A 9,461-nucleotide genomic window follows, 5' to 3' on the forward strand; every position below is an offset into this window, starting at 1 on the left:
GGCAAAAAAAGTTGTGTTGAAACTGAGCTGGGTGACTGAGGGGCCTGCTTACAGCACTGTCTCACCAAAGCAGCTGTTCCCAGATGCTGAGAGACCCCCCCACACACATATTTTTTGGGACCACTCTGCATGCTGCAGAGGAGCCCAGACTGCATGGATGGGAAAGATCTATGCGGTTCCCCTTGGCCATCCCTCCAAGGTCAACACCCTGGGGTCATCCCTAGACAGTCTGCCAGCGCTTTGTCCAGTTCAGCCAGATGTGACTTAAGCAATGTGGCCTCCACCTTTTCCTTTAGGAGACTCAGGATTAGCTTCCCCTCTCTCAACAGCGATATTGCAGTGATTTGCCTGTTGTGTAGCTGTAGCACTCCCCCCTACAGTGGCCTCTGTACTGGGCAGCTCTGTGTCACAGCCCCCGTACTGATCACCAAAGATGGGATAAAAGCCAAGCTCTCCCCCAAACTAGAGCAGCAGGCCAGGCAGCAGTCCTGTTCCTGTGCTGAGCTGGCTCATGGGCTTCCCAGGGATGTCCCATGCTACTTTGCAGAGACTGGTGGTTAGTGGGGGAAACCAAGTGGTTTTCCTAGCTGCTAATTACTGCCGAGGAGGCTGGGACATTATCTGTAAGGCTCATGCAGGCAGTGAGCTCACAGCTAGCAATCCATGCTGGATGGACACTGATGTATGATCCAGTAAGGGAGCGGAAACAACACCATGGGACATAGGTGACCAGTCCTATTTCTTGACTAAGAAATGGCTCATTATTATTATTATTTATATTGTACTAGCGGAGATCCGGAGCCCACTGTGCTGTGCTCTGTACAGACACATGGACAGACAGCCTCTGCCCTGAAGACCAATGGATGAGGCACAGAATGGGAGTAAAAGAGGGGGCCTGATTTGCCCATGATCACCCAGCAGGCCCAGAACCCAGGTCTCTTGAGTCCCAGTGTAGTGGCCAATCTCCAGCCCACACTGGCTGTATGGATTGGGGAAACCACCCACGTTTGCTCAGACTGAACAGTTGTTGACGAGTGAATAAACTGGTACAATCAGCCAGTGCAATTCACAAACAGGAGAGGCTAATTTCATTGGAATTGTTGGCCCAGCTCTGCTGCTGACGTAGTGCTTGTGTCATCCTACGGCACACCCTGCACATTGTCTCCTCCCGGACAACGCATCTCACTCGCTGCCACTGTGAGAGTCCTACAGAGACAGAAATCACATGGGGCTAATTCCTGACCTGCCATTGCTATTAGCTTGGGCTGCGGCCAAAGGAGGGCCTCTTCATCCATTTCTCGTAGAGCTCCCCTCTGGGAAAAGGGCTGGGCTTGTGAGCTGGCACTGCTCAGGCACAGCTGAAGCCTGATGCAGGCTGCAATATAAAATATGGCAGGCATCTCCCTCATGGCCCTTCAGAGGCACTCGTTCTTTCGGCTAGCTTAACTATGGTGCAGATTCAATTTGTCCTGCATAAGATAGGCTCTATCTGACCCACAGCATCACCCGCCTCAGAGATCCAGGGGCTAAGGGTATGTCTACACTAGGGGATTAATTCGAATGTACAGAATTCGAATTTTGGAAACAGATTGTATAAAGTTGAATGTATGCGGCCACACTAAGCACATTAATTCAGCGGTGTGCGTCCATGTACCGGGGCTAGCGTCAATTTCCAGAGCATTGCACTGTGGGTAGTTATCCCATAGCTATCCCATAGTTCCCGCAGTCTCCCCCCACCCATTGGAATTCTGGGTTGAGATCCCAGTGCCTGATGGGGCAAAAACATTGTTGCAGGTGGTTCTGGGTACAGCCTCACCCCTCCCTCCATGAAAGCAACGGCAGACAACCGTTTCGCGCCTTTTTTCCTGGGTGAACATTGCAGACGCCATACCACAGCAAGCATGGAGCCCGCTCAGCTCAAGACAGCAGTCATGAACATTGTAAACACCTCGCGCATTCTCATGCAGTTTATGCTGAACCAGGACCAGAAAAACGAGGCGAGGAGGAGGCGGCGACAGCAGCGCAGCAACAAGAGTGATGAGGACATGGACATGGACACAGAATTCTCTCAAACCGCGCGCCCCGGTGCTTTGGAGATCAAGTTGTTAATGGGGCAGGTTCTCTCCGTGGAATGCCGATTCTGGGCCCGGGAAACAAGCACAGACTGGTGGGACTGCATAGTGTTGCAGGTGTGGAACGATTCCCAGTGACTGCGAAACTTTCGCATGCGTAAGGGCACTTTCATGGAACTTTGTGATTTGCTGTCCCCTGCCCTGAAGCGCCAGAATACCAAGATGAGAGCAGCCCTCACAGTTGAGAAATGAGTGGCGATAGCCCTGTGGAATCTTGCAATGCCAGACAGCTACCGGTTAATTGGGAATCAATTTGGAGTGGGCAAATCTACTGTGGGGGCTGCTGTGATCCAAGTAGCCAAAGCAATCACTGAGCTGCTGCTACGAAAGATAGTGACTCTGGGAAATGTGCAGGTCATAGTGGATGGCTTTACTGCAATGGGATTCCTAACTGTGGTGGGGCGATAGATGGAACCCATATCCCTATCTTGGCACCGGAGCACCAGGGTACCCAGTACATAAACCGCAAGGGGTACTTTTCAATGGTGCTGCAAGCACTGGTGGATCACAAGGGACATTTCACCAACATCAACGTGGGCTGGCCGGGAAGGGTTCATGACGCTCGCGTCTTCAGGAACACTACTCTGTTTAAACGGCTGCAGCAAGGGACTTACTTCCCGGACCAGAAAATAACCGTTGGGGATGTTGAAATGCCAATAGTTATCCTTGGGGACCCAGCCTACCCCTTAATGCCATGGCTCATGAAGCCATACACAGGCAGCCTGGACAGGAGTCAGGAGCTGTTCAACTACAGGCTGAGCAAGTGCAGAATGGTGGTAGAATGTGCATTTGGACGTTTAAAAGGTCGCTGGCGATTGTTACTGACTCAGTCAGACCTCAGTCAAACCAATATTCCCATTGTTATTGCTGCTTGCTGTGTGCTCCACAATCTCTGTGAAAGTAAGGGGGAGACCTTTATGGTGGGGTAGGAGGCTGAGGCAAATCGCCTGGCTGCTGATTACACGCAGCCAGACACCAGGGCAATTAGAAGAGCACACCAGGAAGCGCTATGCATCAGAGAAGCTTTAAAACCAGTTTCATGACTGGCCAGGCTACAGTGTGAAATGTCTGTTTGTTTCTCCTTGATGAAAACCCGCCCCCTTTATTGACTCATTCTCTGTAAGGAACCCACCCTCCCCCTTCGATCACAGCTTGCTTTCAAGGAAAATAAAGTCACTATCGTTTAAAAATAATTTATTCTTTATTAATTGATTATAAAAAGAGGGAGAGAACCCGGGTGGGGTTTGGGAGGAGGATCGGTGGGAAGGAAAAGGCCACTAAAAAAAGGTTAAAAAAATGACAGCCTTTTGCTTGGGCTGTCCACTGGGGTGGAATGGGAGGGTGCATGGAGCCTCCCCCCCCCCCGCGTTCTTACACGTCTGGGTGAGGAGGCTATGGAACATTGGGAGGGGGAAGGGGGGTTATACAGGGGCTGTAGCGCCAGTCTGTGATCCTGTTGCGTTGCATCCTGCCTCCTCTGATCTTCCTGCCGCCACCTCTCATCTCGAGCATCTCTCTTCTCCTCACGTTGGTCCATCCTGTCCTCACGTTCACTGGCATCTTTCCTATACTTTGAAAACATGTCCTTCCACTCATTCAGATGAGCTCTTTCACTGCGGGTGGATTTCATGATTTCCGCGAACATCTTATCTCGCGTCCTCTTTTTCCGACACCTTATCTGAGATTAGAGGATTTCTTTTCAGCCACAGGCAAACAGCCCAGTAGGAATGGCCACCTCTGTCCCCTTAATTAAATTCCCGTATTTCAACTAGGTTACCATGAGCGATATCACTCTCCTGAGGATTACACAGCGAGATAAAGAACGGATGTTGCTTGAATGCCAGCAAACACCGGGACCATATGCTGCCAGGCTTTGTCATGCAATGATACCAGATTACTTGCTGCAAGCATGGCGTGGTCAAGTGTCCTACCATGGAGGATGGAATAAGGCTGCACTGCCCAGAAACCTTGTGGAAAGGCTTTTGGAGTACCTCCGGGAGAGCTTCATGGAGATGTCCCTGGAGGATTTCCGCTCCATCCCAGACACGTTAACAGACTTTTCCACTAGCTGTACTGGCCGCGAATGCATCTCAAGTCCTCAGGGCAAAGTAATCATTAAAAAACGCTTGCTTTTAAAACAAGTTTTATATTTTAAAAGGTAAACTCACCTGAGGTCCCTTCCATGGGGTCATGGTCTTGGATACTGGCTTGGGAGGGTACTTCAGTCAGGCTGAGAAAAAGATCCTGGCTGTTGGGGAGAACGGAGTGCTGTGTGCTCTCCGCAAGCTCGTCCTCCTCCTCCTCTTCCCCGTCTGCAGAATCCTCAGGTGTGGCTGATGAGATTACCCCCGCCTCGGAATCCACAGTCAGAGGTGGGGTAGTGGTGGCGGCCCCCCTAGAATTGCATGCAGTTCGGCGTAGAAGCGGCATGTCCGCGGCTCTGACCCGGAGCAACCGTTTGCCTCCTTTGTTTTTTGATAGGCTTGTCTGAGCTCCTTGACTTTCACGTGGCACTGATCTGAGTCCCTATTGTGGCCTCTCTCCATCATGCCCTTGGAGATTTTTTCAAAAGTTTTGGCATTTCGTCTTTTCGAACGAAGTTCTGCTAGCACTGAATCCTCTCCCCATATAGCAATCAGATCCAGTATCTCCCGTACGGTCCATGCTGGTGCTCTTTTTCAATTATCGGCCTGCATGGTTACCTGTGCTGATGAGCTCTCTGTGCTCTCCACGCTGGGCAAACAGGAAATAAAATTTAAATGTTCGTGGGGCTTTTTCTGTCTACCTGGCCAGTGCATCCGAGTTCAGATTGCTGTCCAGAGATTGCACAATGGTGCACTGTGGGATAGCTCCCGGAGGTCAATGCCATCGAATTGCAGCCACACTAACCCTAATTCAAAATGGCAATATCGATTTCGGCGCTACTCCGCTGGTCGGGGAGGAGTATAGAAATCGATTTTAAGAGCCCTTTATTTCAAAATAAATGGCTTCGTTGTGTGGACGGGTGCAGGGTTAATTCGATTTAATGCTGCTAAATTCGAATTAAACTCATAGTGTAGACCAGGCCTAAGTTGGAAGAGGGCCAGGCTGCCAACTGGAGATTCCTGGCACATGCATGGAGGCTGATTTTGCCATCTTTATTCAGGCTAAAGAGCACCATACTGGAGTAGCCCTGCTGGAATTAATGCAAAATCAAAGGCATTATGGTAAGCAATGAAGTACTTGTTTAAGTCCATTCCTGTTCAGGACAGCACTTAAACACACGCTTCACTTTCGTTCCATTGAAGTCAAGCCCAGGCCTCAAGGTAAGCGAGTGGATGAAGGGCCAGAGGACAGAGTACGGGACTCTGCATGGGCAGTTCAGCATGATCAGGCAAGTGTCCCACCCTTCCCTAACTTGGCTGCTTGGCCTCTTTCCACGCTAGCTGAACTGACGTGGTGATTTTATTACCTGGGAAATGCTTTGGAGCTGATTTCTTTCATTTGTCTCTTTCCAAAGACGTATACGAAACGATCTATAATTGTTCTATAATCTATAACTGACCAAAACAATGCAGGCTGCTGTGATTAAAGAGAGGCCTTTGCGGAACCTGAACCGTGAATAGGTGACATGCTCTTTGCTTAAAAGCTTTGTGATTGCGAACATGTTACGTGAGCCACAATCAAGCACGAGGCCAGTCCCCCAGCTTGTGTAGACTGTCATAGCTTCACTAAAGTCAATGGAAATTTATGCCCAGGGAGGATCTGCCCCTCTGCTCCCGGACAGCAACAGAAATATATGGAGAATTACAACGAAAGGATTACTTTTTAAAACCTAGCCTGGTCATAGACTCAGTGCATTCACACAGGGCAAGTCTGTGTCCCCCATCTGTGCACACACAATAACGGGCCAAGACCAGATTCCCTGAACTACATTGCCCTGTGCTTTGTCCAACAGGGTATGTAAAGATGCACTGATACAAGAGGATTGCAGGCTCTCAGAGATCTCGAGGTTGCTTTGTTCCATTGCATCCAATTTATGGAGATGGGGAGAAAGCTCACCCCTCCCCTGCCCCAACTATTGTGCACAAACTTGATGCGTGGGGGCGGGGTGGGGGGTGCCAGTCAAACACCCCTCATTAACGTTGACCCATGGGAGGGTTTCAGTGAATAAGCGGGGCAGGAAAAGCCCAGCCCAGGGAGATTGGAAGAGAAGAGACAAGGGAAGGAGCAGGAGTGAAAGCCAGCTGCTGGCAAAAGGGGACTCTTAGAAACTCTCAGCCCGGAGCCCCACCAGCCTGAGTTTCCCCCACATGCCAGCACCAGAGCAGAACGCAGGGAGAGGTGGGTCTGGCCCACGGGGGGAGGGGATTGCATTGGCAGGGGGCAGAGAGTCTGTGTGTCTAGCCAGGTGGAGAATGGGAGGGGAGTCTGTGTAACCCCAGCTAGAGCTCCGGGCATGGGTCTGCTCCTGGCTATGCCTGGGTTTGATAAAAGTCTTGTGGTGTTGTAAAGAGTGAGGCTTGTTCCAGGGATTAACTCCGGCCCCATAAGGGGGCGGGGTGGTGTTTGTGCATGGTTTGACCTGGGACCCCCCTTCCCCAGCCCTGGCCGCCCCCAACCTGACCCATTACTCCTGGTTCATAACTTCACAGCCCTGCGGGTGCACGGATTGCGCTTTAGAGAGCGTGCGTGTGTGCAGACCCAATGTCAGGGAAATCCTATTTCAGGGTGGACTTCTCATGGAGCCTGAGTCAGGTGTCCAAATTCAAATGGCTCAGGGCACTTAACTCCCTTGGGTTGCTTTGAAAACTGAAGCAAGGTATGTATCCGGTGCACTGAGCACCTCACAGTCTGGAATGCCTCTTTCCTCCTGACACCCCTGTGAGTGAGGGGTGTGCTGCATCCCAGCTTTACAGACTGAGCCACAGAGACTTCCCCAAGGTCCCAGGGGAGGGCTAGGGCAGTGTCTGTGCAGTGCCAGGCACTGAACCCCCACTACTCTGCTGGTGCCTTCACCACTGGCCCATTCTTCCTCCAGGGCCATCTGCTCTCCTTCTTCACTTAGAAAAGGGAAGAAGAATTGGAATTTTCCTGTTGTTTTTGTGTCTGACACAGGTTTTTGAGAGGGCTGGTGAGTGATGATGTCTTTGTGGACAACACACAAAGAATAACATTCCAAGGCCTGGTCCTGCTAGGGCAACCCCTTTGCCTCCCCTGGAATTTGCTTTGGATTTTTTTTCGTGCTTGGCTCAGGTTCCTGCCATTTAAATGAATAGCAGCTAGGAACTGGACTCCGTGACTTGTATTGACAGCTTGACTTCCAGAGCCCTGCCAGGAATAAGCAAAGCAAGGCCATGCTCCGGTTCCTGCAGCACACCATGACTAATGCCTGTTTTCTGGGAGACCAGCTTGCTGATGCCTCTGTGACACCCTGGCACCCCAATATTCACCACTGTCATGTAATTAGGATCTGTTTTGTACAAAGTGTGCCTTGTGAGGTATCATTCTAAAAGTCTTGATCTGCTAAACATTAACGTCTCATTAGATTGGATGTGCTACCGTCGTATGTGAAGTTATGAAGTTTGGCTATGTATGTGTTACTGAAACATGTTGTGAGGTTGAAAACACCCACAAGCAGCCTTTCAGGTACAACGGTAAAAAGGCCAAACAATGTTAATGGCTTATTGAGGAAATGCACACAAGCACAAAGATTACCCCAGAGATTGTTTACAATAGAAACCTCTCAGAGCTAGCACTACATAATGGGAACTGTTTGACCCAGATCACAGCAAAAGAGCTTTCCAGCAAGTGGGAAGAAGATATAAAAGGGCCGGGGGACAATGGCATCATGATGGTACCTCACTCTCCCTTCAACAACACACTTGGAAACACCTGAGGAACAAAGACTGAACTGGGGGAAATGCTGGACCAGGCTAAAGAGATTGCTTGCCTGTGTATGAAAACCTGGCAAACCCAAGCTTCAAAGCAAAGGCTTGTGCCTTAAGAATCTGCCAGCCTGTTTATCACTCAGGGTGAGAATTGCTAATTCATATCTTACCTATCTAGTATGTGAAGCTCAGTTTGCAGTTTTGTTTATTTACTAGGTAATCTGTTTTGATCTGTTTGCTATCACTTAAAATCTATCTTTTTGTAGCTAATAAACTTATTTTAAGTTTTAATCCAAACCAGTGTGTGTTTGACTAAGGTGTCTAGGGAAAATCTCAGCTTGGTTACCACAAGTGTGCATGGTCCTCTTCACATTGAGGGAGAGGCGGTCCAGGTATTAAACCCATAAACTGGCCAGATTTGACCGGGGCAGGACGGTACTGGTCTGGGGTCCCAGGCTGGGAGGCTGGTGGTCAGAGAGCCTGCATGTGACTGCAGCTGGGTGTGTCCCTACCTGTGTGAATGCTGGTGAAAGTGCAGGCTTGGAGGGCTTTTCAACTTGTCACAGCAGCACAGTGTGAGAGGGAGCTCAGGCTGGTGGGTCAGAGGGCTCAGTGGTATTGCAGTTCCAGGTGGCACCCTGGGGGAAACCTGTCACAGCCTCCTTCTCTTTCTATTCCGCTGGCGACTCAGTTTTCTGAGCCAGCGGGGTCTGCTGTTTCACACCAAGAAGGTCGGCTTTGTATGCATTGGACAAGTTCCAGATGGGACCAATCCTGACTTAGGCTTCAGAGAACTGCTCTTTGTGTCTGGGCTCTGGGTCCCTGGATACTCTAATCCACAGACAGACAGTGCGGAATGGGCCCCTTCTTTCTCCAGCACTGAGCTAGGAAAGCCCCCTAGGCCACCCTATCACGGAGTGTGAGGGGACACAAGGCCCTGCCCCTCCGGCTTCCTGCGATTCACCATGACTCTCAGGCAGCCAGTAAAGCAGAAGGTTTATTTAGACAACAGGAACACAGTCCAAGACAGGTCTTGCAGGCACAGACAACAGGACCCCCCTCAGTTAGGTCCATCTTGGAGTCCCAGGGGCACCACAGCCCCATTGGGGGGGGCAGAGCCCCACCTGGGCTCCCTCCATTACCAGCCAGTTCCTCCAACTCCCCCTCCCTCCAGCATCTCTCACCCAGCCTCCCCTGGCTCCTCCCCCAGCCTTTGTCCAGTTTCCTGGGCAGAGGTGTCACCTGGCCCCAGCCCCCTCCTGGGTTCTCACATTACATGCTCAGGTATCTTCCCTCAAGGCCAGTCTCCCATCCCCCAATGCAGACCATCCCAGCCAAACTCTCCACTCAGCATTCAAAGACCACATTAAGAACAGTCCCAGTTCTTCACACACCCACACTATCTCTCACACTCCCTAAGCCAGTGCAGAATTCTTCCCTACAGTGCTTTTTCCAGGGC

The sequence above is a fragment of the Malaclemys terrapin genome, chromosome 10 (genome assembly GCF_027887155.1).
Source record: "Malaclemys terrapin pileata isolate rMalTer1 chromosome 10, rMalTer1.hap1, whole genome shotgun sequence".
NCBI lineage: Eukaryota > Metazoa > Chordata > Testudines > Emydidae > Malaclemys > Malaclemys terrapin.